General features: G+C 41.7%; 1 pseudogene; it reads left to right on the top strand.

The window, feature by feature from the left end:
• Positions 1-8,426: 8,426 nt before the first annotated feature.
• LOC110303519 lies at positions 8,427-13,844 on the top strand (annotated as a pseudogene).
• Positions 13,845-19,868: the final 6,024 nt, after the last annotated feature.

Below are 19,868 nucleotides of genomic sequence, written 5' to 3' on the forward strand. Positions count from 1 at the left end.
TGCTTCTTACTGGCTTGCTCTCCATGGCTTAATCAGCTTGCTTATTTATACAACCCAGAGCACCTGTGCACTGATTAGAGTGTCCTGGGCCCTCCTACATTAATCATCAATTAAGAAAATGCTCCCCAGAAATGCCACAGCTAATCATATTCAGGCCATTCCTCAATTGAGATTCTGTCTTCTCAGAAGATTCTAGTTCATGTCAAGTTGACAGAAACTAAACAGCACAACTGACCTCTTGTGCCCTTCCCCCAGCCTTGAGCAGGCTAAATAGACCTTAAGTGTTTGCGGCAGTTGGACCTTAACAACCCAGGTGGAGTCAATTTCCTACAGGAGCAGACTGCCCCCTGAGCTTGCTTTGCAATTCAACTCAGCTGAAATAAAGGATGGGTCTTGTTGGGAGTCATTAAGACAACACAATTGTCCTGATCTCTAAATTGGGCCTCTCCCCCCCCCCCAGAAGAAAAGGGGGTCAAAAGTGGGCCACTGACACACCGATTCCGAGAGCAACCACAGAATGTTCCAGCCCTAAGTCATTGCCGATGTCCTGACCACACCCTGATACCACCAAGTTCCTGCTTCCCCTGTAGCTGCCAAAAGAAAAAATTTCTATTGCCCCCCTCCAACTGATAAGTACTTCTCCTTTTGCTTGTATTGCCCCACCCCTCCCGCTGATAAGTATCTGTACTTCCCCTTTTGCTTGTGCATTTAAACCTTGGGCTTGGCTAATACATTGGGGTCTTGATGTAATTCAGAACGTTTCCGTGTCGTTATTCGCACACGACCCTCGTCTCTCTCTACCCCCCCATTTGGTTCTTAAGAGAAGGTCCCCTCGAGACCCTCGAATAACTGGACCTGCTAGATGGGTCAGGGTCTGTGGGCTCTCCCTATATAAATGCAGTGCTGACTATTAAACTTTGAGCCTTGATCATAAACTTTGTCTTGACTTCATCCTTCTCTCGAATCCCATCCTTTTGCATTTCCAGCCCCCCTTTCAGTTACTCAGTTCTCCATGGCTGCTGGACGGTTACATGTGGTGCTCAAATGAGGGGGCTGAAAATAAGGGGACTGAAGATGGGGGTGGGGGGTGGGGCCCACTGAGAAACACTGTCTTGGTGGAGCTCCACAGAAAACAGAAGAAAAGTAACAGTATCCTGCACAGTGGTAAGCAACAAATGGCATTAATGCTAGCACTAGCCATACATTTTATTTTTTGGAGGCTGTTGTTGCAGGAGGTACATTAAGATAGGATACAGCTAGGCTGAACAGGTGTTGACTCAGATGCCGAATTCACCTAGGGGTGATAGTGCAATGGGACAGGGGAATTCTATATAGGTATTTGTCTGCAGGCAAGGGCTGCATCAGGTGAGAGGAGCAGGGTTTGTTGTTGTTGTTGTTGTTTGTTTGTTTGTTTTTAAAGCTCCTCCTATTTTCACAAATACTACTTATTTTTTAAAAAGATTTATTTATTTATTATATGTAAGTACACTGTAGCTGTCCTCAGACACTCCAGAAGAGGGCATCAGATTTCGTTACGGATGGTTGTGAGCTACCATGTGGTTGCTGGGATTTGAACTCGGGACCTTCGGAAGAGCAGTTGGCGCTCTTAACCACTGAGCCATCTCACCAGCCCGAGCAGGGTTTAAAAAAAAATACAAAAAACAATAAAACAAAAGACAAAAGAAGTTAGAAAAATTCTTAGCTCAAGTAGATTTATGCTGTGCATGGTTCCCAGAGGTAGGAATGGTAAATATACAAATGACATGAGAAAGAGAGAGAGAGGGAGAGAGAGAGAGAGAGAGAATAGGTCTCAGAAAAGCATGTGTCCCCTGTCTGGGATGCATTAGCAAAAGAGAAGGAAAATGGATATAAGCTATCTCAGAGATCTCCTAGGAACAGGAGGAAATCAAGAGATGCCCTGCTTCCTCTTTCACTCCTACCGGAGATATCCTTAGTTTAGGTTATGTTTAGGTCCCTTTGGGACATCAAGTTTTCTTCCCTCTCTGTCTATTGTCTGTCCTTGGTGCACCAATCTGTCCATGTGTGTCAATTTGTGTCTGTTTTTGTTTTGTTGTTTGAATGATTGTTCTTTGTTTCATGTTGAAATGAAAAATTGGTTAAAACTATCTGCTGGCTATCTACCCCTTGAGTTAGTTTAACTTGTTTAAAAAGGCAGTCTTAATTTGCACAACATAAACTGAGAAGTTACCCTGCACTGTAGCTGTGAGTCAAACACAGTGGGAAAAGCCCTGCCAGTAGCTGATTGTCTGCAAAAGCTGCTCTTAGAGGGGCCAGCAGCGTCTCACATTCTATGGTAAGTAAGCTGATGGCTGTTTTTTCCTAGAAAAATCTCTGCAATTGTGTTTATCAGGTTCAGCAAATGACAAGGTGCTTTTTCTCTTGAAATTACAGCTAGAAAAATCAAGAACATTTTGTTTGGTCTAAACATATAAGATGTGTGTAGCCACCCCCATATACCTGGTGGCCAGACTTTGTGTTGTGTTTGATCTTTGTCAATTAGCAGCTGAATTAAATACCTTGGACATCCCACAGACAACTTTAATTTCTAATTATAATTTTGTTGCTTTTAACTTTGACTTTGTATCTTAAACAGATTGGTTGCCCTCACACAGGATCTCTTTCAGCAAGCTCAGCTATTCACCATGGCAGTCATTCATCACTGTGAAGAAATGCATTAAGTGCATAGTCACATGTCCTTTGGGGCTTTGGTTTGAATGGGAAAGAGTGTGCTTTTGAAGGCTGGTGGCCAGAGATGGGTGTCCCAGCCTGCGGGACAGTTGAACAGGGTCTGAGGAACCACCTGTGGAGAGAATGAAGGGTGAGAAACATAAGGATGGACAGCAAATCTGATTGATCAAGCTGTCAATTTTTTATTATTCCCAGGAAGGTTTTATGCCCACAGAAGCAGGGTATGGGGAGGGGGATAACGCAGAATCGCTTTGTATCTGGGGGAATTCACCTGTTCCCAAAAGCAGGATATTGGCCAGGTAAAAAGTTCAGCAGGAGAAACAGAACAGAATGGTTTGCTAGGTACCTGTCCACAAGATCTAGAGCTATTTGTTCTTAACTGGGCGTAGTACTTTCCTACAGAGGCCTCAACTTTTCCCATAGAAATCTCAACTAAGCTAGTACTTTTCCACTAAGGCCAAAACTTTGTAAGTAAGCACTTATGGCTGACAAGGCAGTTAACATTCAAACAGGGTCGCTCCCAACAGATGGGTAACATTGTTCTTGGGCTCCTATCAACCTGAGACAGACACATACACCAAAAAGCTATGTTTGTGGTCCACAACAGGAAAGAAGGAGCAATATAGACACGGACCTAAGACAGGCACAGTTGCCTAAACACTCTATACCCTAGACAGGATTATGGAAAACAAGTAAATCTCGTGCCTCCCCCCCCCCCCCCCGCCCCAGCTCATCTTTAAAAAACAAAAAAGGGGGAATTGTGCCTTTCCCCCAGCCTTGAGCAGGCTAAATAGACCTTAAGTGTTTGCCATAGTTGGACCTTAATAATTGAGGTGAAGTCAATTTCCTACAGGAGTACACAGCCCGCTGAGCTTGCTTTGCAACTCAATCCAGTTGTTTATCTCCCAAGATTTAGATTAAGATCACAATATAGAACCTAGTAGTATAAGTTTAAAAGTCACACAGTGTGACAGTGTCACAGGAAAGAGACAGGCCCCTGGAGTCATTTAGCCAAAAGTCCAATTCCCTTAACCAAGGGCTGTCATTTCTACTTATTGAACAGCACATTTAGCATGGTATGAGAAAGGAATGAAGACCTTAATATCTTACATGAGGTTTACAAGGGAAGAAGATGATTTTCTGATCTCACTGACCGAGAACAGCAAGCCAAGCCATAAGTGGATATCATCAACCTACATGAACACACTCTTTCTACACCTTCCATGGGTCGTCTATGGCCTGTGTTCCTGCTTTCAACAGTGCTCTTAGATCCAATCACTACATCTCACACAAGTGCACCAAGTCAGGAGCATGGAGGGGTGAGGGAGAGACAGGGAGCATAGCTTAAGACTGAAGCTGTGAGTCCAGCCTAGCTTGCAAAGGTTGATTACAGGAGTCCCTGGCAGAATAAGATGGATTGCATTGTTTTTCTTTAAAGATGAGTTAAATGTAGATAAGCAGAGTGCACAATACATAGCTTTAAGTGATCTTAAAAACAAATGATTAACTTGGTTATAAGGTTAGGTAAAAGTTCAAGTTGTGAAGGCAGGCTACAAAAAACAAACAAACAAACAAACAAACAAACAAACAAACAAACAAACAACCCAGAAAAACTGTTCCCATATTACAGTCTTCATTTAAAAGTCATTTACAAGATTCAAAGGCTCTTAACTGTGGGTTCCTATAAAATAAAAGTCAAGTTCAATACTTACTTACCCTAAAAGGGAAGATCAGCTGGGCACAATTACAATTAGATTAATACAAAATCAAAATCTAATAGTCTTAAAAGTTCAGTGTCTGACATGTGGGATTCGCTCATAATCTTCTGGGCTCCAAGGGGCTCAGGCAACCCCTTTTTTCTGGCTTTGTAATCTACAAGAGTGTAGCTTGTTCAATAGGCTCAGTCCAGACTGACTCCATACCTGGATCAGGCCTTGCTGTTTGGCTTGGACCCGGTATCTCTAGTTTACTGGGGTCAGCAGAGGCTGCACCTTCACCAATGCATTCTCTGGCTACACAGCGTCAAGCATCAGCTTCTCTCCATGACCCCTTTAATCCTGGGGCTTCCAAAGCAATTGAATTTGCATCTTCACTGATGGCCTCATCTGGCTTCTCTTCAGAGAGACTCTGACCCTGTCATATAAGGCCAACCAAGCCTTGGCTGCTCTCCACAACCTCTTTATGCCTTTAAAACCAGTACCACGTAGGAGACTCTTACACATTATTTTCCAGGATCTGCTGCCAGCACAATCTATGGTTCCAGTAAAGGAGAACTTTTAATTCCAGATTCTTAATTCAAGCACATCACAATGGTCCTGAAAGAGTCTTTGATTTTCTCTGAAACTCTACAATCCAGGCCACCATTATCTCCACTGCTCTCAGTATTATCCTCCATAGCAGTTCATTGGCTTCTGAGCACTCATGGCTTCTGCAACCCAAATCTCCTGGCTCATGGATGTGCTTACTGGTTTGGAAATATCTACTCCTCAGGCATTTCATTACGTAAGCATAAAGTCAAAGTTTTTGGTGGTGGGGATTGATTTAATTTCTAGCTTTTCTTTTTTCTGAAAGCAGAGGGTAAAAGTTCTTGTCCTATAACTAGAGGGAGCTCAGCCCATCCTGAAGTCACCTAGAGTTGCTATTCTCAACCCGTGGGTTTTGACCCCTTGAAGGTCAAATGGCCCTTTTACAGGGATCACCTAAGACCATTGGAAAACAGAAATGTGTTGATGCATATTCCCCACCCCCAAAGTTTCAAGAAGAACAACTCTGAGACTCTATATTTACAAACACCCTGGCCATACACTTTGGCTCATTCTACTCAATTCCTGTTTATTGTAATCTAATCTAATCTAATCTAATCTAATCTAATCTAATCTAATCTAATCTAAATTCTGCCATGTGGCCCAAGCATCTGTTCTTCATGACCTGGGACGAATCCACCTTCTCTCTATCCCAGAATTCAATCTGCCTATGGATGTTTCACCTTCTATTCTACCCTTTCTTATAGGCCATAGGTTTTTTTATTGACAAGTGGTGCACCCATACAATACACAAAATATTCTCTCTACACAGATGTTTATATTACAATTCATAACGGTAGCAAAATTACAGTTATGAAGTAGCAATGAAAATGATTTATGGTTGGAGTCACTACTACATGAGGAACTGTATTAAAGGGTCACAGCATTACAAAGCTTGAGAATGACTGAATTAGAGTGACTTTATTAGCATAAACTCAGTGTGGCTTAAAATTGCTATGGATAATGGAAGATGCTGCAGTTATCCACATCAAGAAGTTCCAAGGGTATGATGATATCAAACCCAAAACCACGGACAAAGACTAGACAAATAGTCCCTGTTAGACCACAGTAACATTTGCTTGCTCATAGTGTCAAGTAGTCCAGCCTGCCTCTAAACTAATGTGTAGCCAAGGATAATCCTCTCCTGCCTTTATCTCCCCGGGCCAGGGAGTATTGTCCTGTGTCTCCTCTTCCAATATTCCAAAGGTAACTTTTGAATTTTGACTTATGCACTGAGCAAAATGAGGTTGCACAATTCCTTACCGTGGAGACAAACATGAGGCATGAAACTGAAGTCTCCTGTGTCATTCTGTCCCAAGACAGGTTTGTGGATTCTCTGACACCATGAAGCAACAGCCCCAGGAAGAGCTTCTTTGTTCTTGCTAGACAGCAGTGTCAGTGCCTGACCACCAATCAACACCCTGCCCCTTTCTTGTCACCCAGTGAGATTGTAATAACTGGGCTGCTGTAAACTTGTTTTCTTACAAAATATCCCACTCTTGTTCTCTACAAACAGCCTGTAGATACCTCTCTAGTACACCATTTTAGGAATGGTTTTCCCAGTGGCTAGGATTCCCTTTTTCCTCCCTGGGTGGTTACCCTCACTCTGCTCACTCTGTCTCTTTGGAACTCTTTGTTCGAATACTTGGTGTGCCTTAATTTGACTTCTGGATAAATCTTTTGGACCACTGGGATGGGAACACATGCCTGAGAATACACACACAGACACACAGACACACACACACACAGATACACACACACATAGACACACACACAGATACATACACAGATACACACACACAGGCACACACACAGATACACACAGATACACACACACAGATACACACAGACACACACACAGAGATACACACAGACACACACACACAGATACACACAGACACACACACACAGATACACACAGACACACACACACAGACACACACACAGAGATATACACACAGAGACACAAACACAGACACAGACACAGACACAGACACAGACACAGACACAGACACAGACACACACACACACACACACACACACACACACACCCCAGGAGGGGGAATCTCATCATTTCATAGCTTGAGAGTGACCTTCTGCTTTCCTTACTTTCTCTGTCTGAAGGTCTCTCGGCAGTGTGCTCTCTGTCTCTGGAGGTCTCTCAGCAGTGTGCTCTCTGTCTGAAGGTCTCTCAGCAGTGTGCTCTCTGTCTCTGGAGGTGTTTATTGTCTTCTTGACTTTAAGGAGACTTAACATTCTAGTTTTTGTATTTAAAAGTGAGACTTCATATGGTCTTATAGTGTAGTGGTTCTCAACCTTCCTAATGCTGTGAACCTTTAATACAGTTTTTCATGTTGTGGTGACCCTCAATTGTCAGGAATCAGCAAGTAGAAATTAAAAACAAACAGGTGGTCTTCCTGAGGCGGTTCTGCCTTAGATTAAAAAATCTACAACAGATTTGCTCTGGTAGGCAAGGCCCAGGAGAAATCCACTTTAGGAAAGATTACTGCTATTAATATGCTTTTCTGTTATTATTAAATATATATAACAACCACTAGATATTAGCCCACCCTTTTGAGTAAATCTTTTCAGAATAACAAAGATGCTATATATACAAATAGATTTTTTAATCTTTAATGATGATCCTATAAGAATTCCTAAAATTATAGTAATTATTAAGTAATTATTATAGTAATTATTAAGCTCCTTTATAATACACTGCTATCAAATCTTTTCGATAGTCAAAACTGCAATGATAACTCTGACATTCTGTAGTGTCATGAGTCAATTGCTTCTTGGATAGCAGGAAGGCATCTACCACTCAGACCACATTCCAAGAGGTTGTAAAACCATTAACCAAAGTCACAAAAAGGGAACTAACAATTTACTATAGGTGCTAGGACAGAGGATAAAATATTGACTGGGTTTATCTATACAAAACTAATACTTAGTCACAAAAGGTTATGGTGTTTAACTCTCCATGAACCTATAGACCTGTGACAGACGACAAATGTTTAGCCAGATAATTTCTTCTAATTACTTATTCAATTTATGATTTGAATTTATGTGTAATGCTGGGCGTGGTGGCACACGCCTTGAATCCCAGCACTTGAGAAGCAGAGGGAGGCAGACTTCTGAGGCCAGCTTGGTCTACAGAGTGAGTTCCAGGACAGCCAGGGCTACACAGAGAAATCCTGCCTGGAAAAACAAAAGAAAGAAAGAAAGAAAGAAAGAAAGAAGTTTATGTGTAAACTTTTTACCATGTGATCATGTATTCTGAAAGATGTATAAGTGCTGAGGATGAAGAGAGGAAAAAGAACTGAGCTGAGATTTTGCAGGCTGCATTTCCATTAGGTTAGCGGCGGCAATCTGAGCCATCCAAGCCACCACCATGATGGTGGGCAAGAGCGCAAGATGCTGCAGCACATTGACTACAGGATGAGGTGCATCCTGCAAGATGGCTGGATCTTCATCAGGACCTTCAGAGCCTTTGACAAGCACATGAATTTGATCCTGTGTGATTGTGATGAGTTCAGGAATATCAAGCCAAAGAACTCCAACAAGCAGAAAGGGAAGAAAAGCAAGTCCTTGGTCTGGTATTGCTTGGGCGGTGGGGGTGGAGGGAGAACCTGGTATGCATGACAGTAGAAGGACCTCTTCCCAAAGATACTGGCATTGCCCAAGTGGCACTTGCTGGAGCTGCTGTCGGGCCAGGAATCAGCAGGGCTGCTGGCAGAGGAATCCCTGCTGGTGTTCCCATGCCCCAAGCTCCTGCAGGACTTGCTGGGCCAGTCCGAGGTGTTGGAGGGCCATATCCCAACAGATGATGACCCCACAAGGAAGAGGCATTGTTGCAGCTGCTGTAGCTGCAGCCACAGCCAGTATTGCAGGAGCCCCAACTCAGTACCCACCTGGCCATGGGGCCCCTCGTCCAGGTTTGGTGGGCCCACCTCTTGGCATGTGGCCTCCCATGGGTCCCCCAGTGGAGCTCCCTCCTGGCCGAGGAACTCTAATGGGATGTGGCCTCCTCCTCCAGACACTTGAGGTCTGCTTTTATCTTCCGCACAGCATTACTGTACATAGTTCAGAGATGTGGACCCTGTTCCCCAGGGTCAGGTTACCACAGACCTGTTTGTTTGTTAGGCAGTTCATGGAGTCTCACTGGATGTCTGGTTTCCCTTTCAGGGCTCCCTCCCTGGGAAATGTGCCTTCCAAGGCCCTAGACTCATCTTGGTCCTCCTCTGCTCCTTGCTTTTCCTTCTCAAAAGGCTGTATTACACAGTCCTTTTTCTCTGTGGCCTACGAAGCTGGTTTATAATAAACTAAGAGACTGTTATACATTAAAAAAAAAAAAGAACTGAGCTGAGCACATCTTTTTTTAGAACTTTTTAGACAGAACTGAAGTCAAAAAGAACTTAGAAGTAAAGGCATAGCATTGGGAGAAACGGCATTGAGAGTAAGGGCATTATTGTGACGTCAGAGCAGGAGGAAAGAGCAAGATTAGAAGGAGAATGCAGAGTGGACTAACTTAGAAACTAGAGGTAACATAAAAAACTGAGAGAGCAATGTGAAGAATGTAGAGGAAAGGGGAAAAAGAAGCCACAGAGAGAGCAGAAGGAGCAGGCAGGCTTCTCATTACCATGGGACTTTTCTTAATAGCAAGGCGGGCTTAGTCTTTTAAAGAGAACAAAGCTTTCTTCTTACAGACTTGGGTTTAACTCATTTATCAATAAAACGGTGGATGCTTTTTCTTTCTCTATGCAATAAAGATTGGAGCTCATTTTTTTTTTTTTTTTTTAAAATCCAGAATGAGCGAGTTCTTTCTGCACTGGTACCATGAAAGGCAGCTTGGTTTCTGGTTGAGCTAAGGCTTGAAACCCTGGTGACCCTGCAGGGGACAGTAGGCATTTTGCCATGCTCCTGGACACCAGGCTCCTGGCATGAGGCCACAGCTCTCCATAGGTCTGTAGCCATCAGTCACATAAGGGCAATGCCCCAAGCCCCTGCACAGGTAGAGTGACCACAGATCACATTACCTGAAGACAAATCTCCATGTTAATGAGGTACCTGGAGGCTTAGCCAATAAACTTCCCTTCCCAGACACTCCTCCCTGCAAAAGATATTTAACCTCAGACCCGCCCTGAGAAAGTGGGGTACGGTTTTACTCATTGCCACTCATTTACTCATTGCCACGACAATAAATACCTTAAAACCATGGACTGTCCCTTTCCATCAGGATCCACCATGGGGAGCAATGGAGCAGGTCTTCACCTAAAGAGCTGCGTCTAATCTCCCGCAGAAGGCCTCTCAGCGCTCCCTGCCTTTCCCCCTCAGCCTCGGGGCTAGATCCAGCTGGAGGGCCCCCACTCCATTCTCAGCTCTTCTGCAGCATCCAACAATGTCTGAGTACCCAAGAGCCTGAGAACCAGAAGGCCCTGGCCTCGTGCAGGCCCGGGAATCCCAAGAGTCCCTGCGCTCCCCTACACCCAGAGCTGGTGTCCAGCAGCTTCACATAGCGCAGTCAAAACTCCCGTGTCCTGCTTTTACCAGTAGAAGCCCTGTGGCAGAGTGGAAGCGGGACACCCTAATCACCCAACAGTACTTGGTGTGTGTGTGTGTGTGTGTGTGTAAGTATGTAATTATGAGTTAGTATAGTATGGGCCCATACTGGTTTCAATGGAGATTTTTAAGAACGTATATGCGTCTACGACCATACCACCCTGAACGCGCCCGATCTCGGCTGATCTCGGAAGAACGTATATGCATGCATCTGTATACGAATTTATGGAAGTTTATGCATACTTGATTGTGTAAAAGTTTTTCCTTCTGCAAGCATGATTCTCTTCTCCTGGTTCAATGCAAGTTTATTGCTCCAAACCTCCCCTAGCCTGACAAGTGAGAGGCATCGGGACAGGAGGGAAAAGGCTCTAGCAATTTATCCTTGCTTAATCTCCTGCTGGTTTAAATTGAGGTGCTAAGTGCCAGAGACTTCAGTTTCTAGTCTCAGAGGAACTCAGAAGGCAGGCCAGCTACTGAAGCAAAGTGACTTAGATTAAAGATAGGTAAACATTTTTTTTTTTTTTAATTATACAGCAACCCTAAATATCTCATAAGACCAAGTCTTATTCCACACTATGCCCTTCCCCCTCCACTGCCTGAAGAAGAACCAAACAAGAAAGAAGACCTGCTGGGGCTGGCCTCCAGCACTCAACCATAACATTATTTCATTGCTACTTTGTAACTGTAACTTTGCTACTATTATGGATCATAATGTAAACGTTTTTGGAGACAGAGGTTTGCCACAGTGGGTTGACAACCACTGTTACAGAGGATCAACAATGTTTCCTCAATGTGACTCTACATGTCTGGAACGCACAGTGCAAAAGTCAGTGTAGAAAAAGCCAACTGTTTATATATGTGAACTGGGAAAGAAAGCCAACTGTTCATAGATGTGAACTGGGAAAGAACTGGAGATTTTCCCATCCAAAAATTATCCTGGAAGAAATCCTAATAGGCCCCATGACTGTGCACTTCTAAAGCAAAATTTCTAGGAAGCATTTTCACATACTTAACAACAGTTAGTAATTTCTGGAAACGATTTGATCAGATTCTTGCTTACAGGTTAGCGTCTAAGGTCAAGCTGCTACAGAAATGAGACAAGGAGTCGAATTTATAAGTATTAAAAAGACATTTATTTATTTACTTTTGAGACACAGATTCACTGTGTACCCCAAGCTAGCATTGAGCTCTTGATCCTCTTGCCTCAGTCTCCCTGGAACAGAAATTAGAAGCACATGCCACTTTGCTCAGCTAAAGGATGGTAAATTATTTTTGTCATAATTTCAGATTTATTGAAAGTTGCAAGGATGGGATCAAAAATGCTATGTGTCCTCCAGGAACTTAAGTTTTAATATTTTGCCTTATTTATTTTCTCTCACATCTTGTATGTACATTTTATATAAATGAAAATCTTTATAGACATTTTAAAATATTTTTCTTTTTTATTGGGTATTTTATTTATTTACATTTCAAATGTTATCTCCTTTCTCATTTTCCCTTCTGGAAATCTCCTATCTCATCCCCCCTTTCCCTGCTTCTATGAGGGTACTCCCTAACCATCCACCTACCCACTCCCAACTCACCGCCCTGGCATTCCCCTATACTGGGGCATTGCGCCTTCACAGGACCAAGGGCCTCTTCTCCCATTGATGCCAGACAAGGCCATCCTCTACTACATATAGGGCTGGAGCCATGGGCTCCATGTGAACTCTTTGGTTGGTGGTTTAGTCCCTGGGAGCTCGGGGGTGTGGGGGGGTTGGTTGGTTGTTATTGTTGTTCTTCCTATGGGGTTGCAACCCCCTCAGCTCCTTCAGTCTTTCTCCTAACTCCTCCATTGGGGACCCTGTGCTCAATCTAATGGTTGGCTGCAAGCATCTGCCTCTGTATTTGTCAGGCTCTGGCAGACCTCTCGGGAGACAGCTATATCAGGCTCCTGTTAGTAAGCACTTCTTGGAATCCACAATAGTGTCTCTGGATGACCTTTCCTTCAGTCTCTGCTCTACACTTTGTCCCCGTATTTCCTTTAAACAGGAGCAATTCTGGGTTAAAAATTTGGAGATGAGTGGGTGGCCCCATCCCCCAGCCAAAGGCCTTGCCTAACCTCTGGATATGGTTTCTACAGATTTTCTCTCCCCTTTTTTGGGCATTTCAGCTAATCTCATCCCCACTGGGTCCTGGGAGCCTCTTGCTTTCCTGGCATCTGGGACTTTCTAGTGGCTACATCCAGTTCCCCAAACCCCATTGCTATACACCTGTGTTCAAATTCTTGACCCTCTGTATATCATCCCATTCTTCTCTTATATCTGATCCTGTCCCTCTTCTATGCCTTCCCCCTCCTATTTTCCTCCCAAGTCCTTCCCACTCTCTACCTCCCATGAATATTTTGTTCACCCTTCTAAGAAGAACTGACTGAAGCATCCACACTTTGGTCTTTCTTCTTCTTGAGCTTATATGATCTGTGAATTGTATCTTGGGTATTCTGAGCTTTTGGGCTAATATCCACTTATCAGTGAGTGCATAACATGTGTGTTCTTTTGTGACTGGGTTACCTCACTCAGGATGATGATATTTTCTAGTTCCATCCATTTGCCTGCAAATTTCATTGTCATTGATTTTAATAGCTGATTAGTACTCCATTGTGTACATGTACCACATTTTCTGGACCTATTCCTCTGTTGAAGGACATCTGGGTTCTTTCCAGCTATTATAAATAAGGTTGCTATGACAATAGTGGAACACGTATCCTTGTTATATGTTGGAGCATCTTTTGGGTCTATGCCCAGGAGTGGTATAGCTGGGTCCTCATATAGTACTATGTCCAATTTTCTGAGGAACCGCCAGACTGATTTCCAGAGTGGTTGTACCAGCTTGCAATCCTACCAGCAATGGATTCCTCTTTCTCCACATCCTCACCAGCATCTGCTGTCACCTGAGTTTTTGATTTTAGCCATTCTGACTGGTGTGAGGTAGAATCTCAGGATTGTTTTGATTTGCATTTCCCTGATGACTAAAGATATTGAACATTTCTTTAGGTGCTTCTCTGCCATTCCATGTTCCTCAGTTGAGAATTCTTTATTTAGCTCTATACCTCATTTTTAATAGGGCTCTTTGGTTCTCTGGAATTTTAACTTCTTGAGTTCCTTGTATATATTGGATATTAGCCCTCTATTGGATGTAAGATTGGTAAAGATCTTTTCCCAATCTGTTGGTTGCTGTTTTGTCCTATTGACAATGTCCTTTGCCTTACAGAATCTTTGCAATTTTATGAGGTAACATTTGTAGGTTGTTGATCTTAGAGCATAAGCCTTTGGTGATCTGTTCAGAAAATTTCTCCCTATGCCATCATGTTTGAGGCTTTTCCCCATTTTCTCTTCTATTAGTTTCAGTGTATCTGGTTTTATGTGGAGGTCCTTGATCCACTTGGACTTGAGGTTTGTTCAGGAAGATAAGAGTGGATCAATTTGCATTCCTCTACTTGCTGACTGCTGGTTGAACCGGCACCATTTGTTGAAAATGCTTTTTTCCACTGGATGGTTTTAGCTCCTTTGACAAAGATCAAGTGACCATAGGTGTGTGGGTTCATTTCTGGGTCTTCAGTTCTATTCCATTGATCTTCCTGCCTGTCGCTGTACCAATACCATGCAGTTTTTTTTTTTTTTCACTACTGCTCTGTAATACAGCTTGAGGTCAGGGATGGTGATTGCCCAAGAAGTTCTTTTATCGTTGAGAATAGTTTTCACTATCCTAGGGTTTTTGTTATTCCAAATGAATTTGAGAATTGCTCTTTCTAACTCTATGAAGAATTGAGTTGGAATTTTGATGGGATTGCATTGAATCTGTAGATTGCTTTTGGTAAGATGGCCATTATTAATCCTGCCAGTCTGTGAGCATGGGAGATTTTTCCATTCTCTTAGATCTTCTTCGATTTCTTTCTTCAGAGACTTGAAGTTCTTGTCATACAGATCTTTCACTTGCTTGGTTAGAGTCACACCAAGATATTTTATATTATCTGTGACTATTGTGAAGGGCATTGTTTCCCTAATTTCTTTCTCAACCTATTTATCCTTTGAGTAGAAGAAGGCTACTGATTTGAGTTAATTTTATATTCAGTCACTTTGCTGAAGTTGTTTCTCAAGTTTAGGAGTTCTCTGGTGGAATTTTTAGTGTCACTTGAGTATACTAACATATCATCTGCAAATACTGATATTTTGACTTCTTCCTTTCACATTTGTATCCCTTTGACCTCATTTTGTTGTCTAATTGCTTAGGCTAGGACTTCAAGTACTATATTGAATAGGTAGGGAGAGAATGGGCAGCCTTAGCTAGTTCCTGATTTTAGTGGGATTGCTTCAAGTTTCTCTCCATTTAGTGTGATGTTGGCTACTGGTTTGGTGCATATTGCTTTTATTATATTTAGGTATAAGCCTTGAATTCCTGATCTTTCCAAGACTTGTACCATGAAGGGGTGTTGAATTTTGTCAAATGCTTTCTCAGCATCTAATGAGATGATCATGTGGTTTTTTTTTTTCTCTTTGGGTTTGTTTATATAGTGGATTACATTGATGGATTTCTGTATATTGAACCATCTCTGCATCCCTGGGATGAAGCCTACTTGATCATGGTGAATGATCACTTTGATATGTTCTTGGATTTTGTTCGCAAGAATTTTATTGAGTATTTTTGCATCAATATTCATAAGAGAAATTGGTTAGAAGTTCTCTTTCTTTGTTAGATCTTTGTTTGGTTAAGGTATAAATGCAATTATGGATCTGATGATTTTTTAAATTTCCTTGGTTTCTGTTGTTACATCTCCCTTTTCATTCCTGATTTTGTTAATTTGGATACTATCTCTGTGCCCTCTGGTTAGTCTGGCTAAGGGTTTATCTATCTTGTTGATTTTTTCAAAGAACCAGCTCCTGGTTTTGTTGATTCTTTGTATAGTTCTTGTTTCTACTTGGTTGATTTCAGCCCTGAGTTTGATTATGTCCTGCCTTCTATTCCTCTTGGGTGTATTTGCTTCTTTTTTGTTCTAGACTTTCAGGTGTGCTGTCAAGCTGCTAGTGTGTGCTCTCCCCAGTTTCTTTTTGGATGCACACAGAGCCATGAGTTTTCCTCTTAGGACTGCTTTCATTGTGTCCCATTTAGGTATGTTGTGGCTCCATTTTCATCAAATTCTAAAAAGTCTTTAATTTCTTTATTTCTTCCTTGACCAAGTTATCACTGAGTAGAGTGTTGTTCAGCTTCCAAGTGTATGTGGGTTTTCTGTTGTTTTTGTTGTTACTGGAGACCAGCCTTAGACTGTGGTGATCTGATAAGATGCGTGGGATTAGCCGGGCGTGGTGGCGCACGCCTTTAATCCCAGCACTCGGGAGGCAGAGGCAGGCGGATTTCTGAGTTCGAGGCCAGCCTGGTCTACAAAGTGAGTTCCAGGACAGCCAGGGCTACACAGAGAAACCCTGTCTCGAAAAACCAAAAAAAAACCAAAAAAAAAAAAAAAAAAAAAAAAAAAAAAAAAAAAAAAAGATGCATGGGATTATTTCAATCTTCTTTCATCTCTTGGAGCCTGTTTTGTGACCGATTATATGGTCAATTTTGGTACCATGAGGTGCTGAGAAGAAAGTATATTATTTGTTTTAGGTTCAAATGTTCTATAGATATCTGTTATATCCATTTGGTTCATAACTTCTGTTAGTTTCACTGCATCTCTGTTTCCATGATCTGTCCATTGATGAGAGTAGGGTCCCCCACTATTATTGTGTGAGGGACAATGCATGCTGTGAGCTTTAGTAAAGTTTCTTTTACAAATGTGGGTATCCTTGCATTTGGAGCCTAGATGTTCAGAGTTGAGAGTTCATCTTGGTGGGATTTTTCCTTTGATAAATATGAAGTGTCCTTCCTCATCTTTTTTGATAACTTTTGGTTGAAAGTCAATTTTATTTTATATTAAAATGGCTACTTCAGCTTGTTTCTTGGGACCACTTGCTTAGAAAAAATTTATCCAGGCTCATTATCTGAGGTAGTGTCTGTCTTTGTCACTGAGGGGTGTTTCCTGTATCCAACAAAATAAACTTTCAACCAAAAGTTATCAAAAAAGAAGGGAAGGACACTACATATTCATCAAAGGAAAAAAAATCCCACCAAGATGAACTCTCAATTCCAAACATCTATGCCCCAAATGCAAGGGCACCCACATTTGTAAAAGAAATGTTACTAAAGCTCAAAGCACACATTGAACCTCACATAATAATAGTTGGACATTTCAACACCGCACTCACACCATTAAACAGATCATGGAAACAGAAACCAAACAGAGAGACAGTGAAACTAAAAAAAGTTATGTTATATCTGAGATAAAGTGGTCTTTTAGTTGGACAAAAAGGGGGAAAGGTGGATTGCCCTGGTGCTGTTTGTATTTCGATGATAATTCCTCTTCCCCAAGAGAGTTTGCCTGGGACAAGGAGTGAATCAAGTGCTCAGGTAATTGCAGGTGAATAAATGAATAAATGAATAAAGATTTCAAGGAACCAATCAGTGAGCGAGTAGGCAGGACTTCTGGGTTGGAGAGAGGAAGAGGGGAAGCAGGAGAAGGATACTTGCCTTTGGGACAGGAGAGTTGATGGAGGACAAAATGTAGGTAGCAGAGGGCCCCAGTTCAGGTGGTGGATCCCTGGGATCCACTACCGAAGGATTTGTAACTTAGAATAGCTTACAAATTAGGATGCTAGTTTCTGTGCCCAACAATTGTGTTATCTGTTGATTCTAGACTAAGTTTGCATGATATTTTCCTTCACAGTGTGTCTCAACTGGGTTCCCGAGAGAAGGGTATGGTGGGAAAGCATGGGTGTACAAGAAGTGCACCCCAACTAACCATGGGAATTTGAAAGCATGGGGCTGCCATGGCAATGACCCGCCATGGGAACTTAGGTAGCCAGGTGGAGAGATTTCAGAGCTCTGGGTCAGAGAACCTGCTGGTCTGAGAACAAGCTGGCCTGTCCGCTGGTGCCTTGCTGGCAGTGGTATGGATTGCTTATTAAATATTTCCCGTTACAGTTATGAACCAAATGAATTTAACACACACACACACACACACACACACACACATATATATATATCCACCATGATCAAGTAGGCTTCATCCCAGGGATGCAGGGATGGTTCAATATACAGAAATCCATCAATATAATTCACTATGTAAACAAACTCAAAGGAAAAAAAAACCCATGATCATTTCATTAGATGCTAAGAAAGCACTTTGCAAAATAAAACACCTATTCATGTTAAAAGTATTGGAAAGATCAGGAATTCAAGGTGCATACCTAAATATAATAAAAGCAATATACAGCAAACCAGTAGCCAACATCAAACTAAATGGAGAGAAACTTGAAGCAATCCCACTAAAATCAGGGACAAGACAAGGCTGCCCACTCTCTCTCTCTCTCCATATTCAATATAGTACTCGAAGTCCTAGCCTGAGCAATTAGACAACAAAAGGAGATCAAAGGGATACAAATTGGAAAGGAAGAAGTCAAAATATCAGTATTTGCAGATGATATGTTAGTATACTTAAGTGACCCCAAAAATTCCACCAGAAAATCCCTAAACCTGATAAACAGCTTCAGCAAAGTGGCTGGATACAAAATTAACTAAAAAAATTAGTACCCTTCCTCTACTCAAAGAATTAACAGGCTGAGAAAGAAATTAGGCAAGCAACACCCTTCACAATAGTCAGAAATAATATAAAATATCTTGGCATGACTCTAACTAAGGAAGTGAAAGATCTGTATGACAAGAACTTCAAGTCTCTGAAGAAAGGGATTGAAGAAGACCTCAGAAAATGGAAAGATCTCCCATGCTCATGGATTGGCAGAATTAATATAGTAAAAATGGCCATCTTACCAAAAGCAATCTACAGATTCAATGCAATCCCCATTAAAATTCCAACTCAATTCTTCATAGAGTAAGAAAGAGAAATTCTCAAATTCATTTGGAATAACTAAAATCCTAGGATAGTGAAAACTATTCTAGACAACAAAAGAACTTCTGGGGCAATCATCGTCCCTGACCTCAAGCTATACTATAGAGCAATAGATAAAAACTGCATGGTATTGGTACAGCGACAGGCAAGAAGATCAATGGAATAGAATTGAAGACCCAGAAATGAACCCACACACCTATGGTCACTTGATCTTTGTCAAAGGAGCTAAAACCATCCAGTGGAAAAAAGCATTTTCAACAAATGGTGCCGGTTCAACCGGCGGTCAGCAAGTAGAAGAATGCAAATTGATCCACTCTTATTTCTTTGTACAAAGCTCAAGTCCAAGTGGATTAAGGACTGTTGTGAGAAATATTAAAAATGAAACCGCCAATTCTCTGCACTCCAATTGTACTCTGCCTGCCAACTCTCCAGTGGGCCCTGACTGACAGGCTTCCCGAGCTCCTCCCACTGGCATCTCTCTAGCTAGCCCCTGTATGAACATCCACTGTGTGGTTAGCCATCACAACACCCATTTACCTGGTAGAATCAAGACTCTAGAAGCTTATAATTAACCAATCAGATTTATGTATCAACAATTTCTCAATTTACAAGATGCCAATATAATAATTTCAGAACCAATTGATAATGATAAAAGCTTTATCCCAATTATTCTAACCTTATGATATCATAACTACCTATGGCTGGTAAAAGTCATGCTGATTCACCTCATCCATGTATCCATGTTTACCTTCCTCCTTCTCCCCTGAGACACTATCTCTCTGCAACTCTTTTTTTTTTTTTTTTGGGGGAAGATCAAAGTTTATTTTACTACCTACATACAAAAACATATTGCACATCAAATAACCAACATCAAAAAAGGGGGGAGATAATTGAGGAAAATACGTAATAAAAATATTAAAAATTAAAAAAAAGGGGGGGGAAGAAAGAAAAAGAAAAAAGGGTAGAAAGAAAATGTGAAAGGTACTCCACTGAAGACTAAACATGTAGTTTATACAGAATAAACCTTCTGGAAATTGATCTTTTCAGTAGTTCAGGCTATGCCTGAATGGACATGATAAATCAGCTTAGTGTTTCAACTAAAGCTGTATTTGATTTTTAAATAATGTACACTTAAATAAATAAACCAAACAAAGCCTCAATGTAGAACAGTCACTGCCAATATCACCCAGTATCCCTGCAGATGAGTTAACATGTATTTCCAGTGGTCTGCAGAATTGCCTCTACAAACAGCATTTAAAAAACACATTAAACAGACCAGTCCCCAGACTAAACTAATGAAGAAATTACAATTCAGTGCAAAA

This window comes from Mus caroli, chromosome 10 (genome assembly GCF_900094665.2).
Source record: "Mus caroli chromosome 10, CAROLI_EIJ_v1.1, whole genome shotgun sequence".
Lineage (NCBI taxonomy): Eukaryota > Metazoa > Chordata > Mammalia > Rodentia > Muridae > Mus > Mus caroli.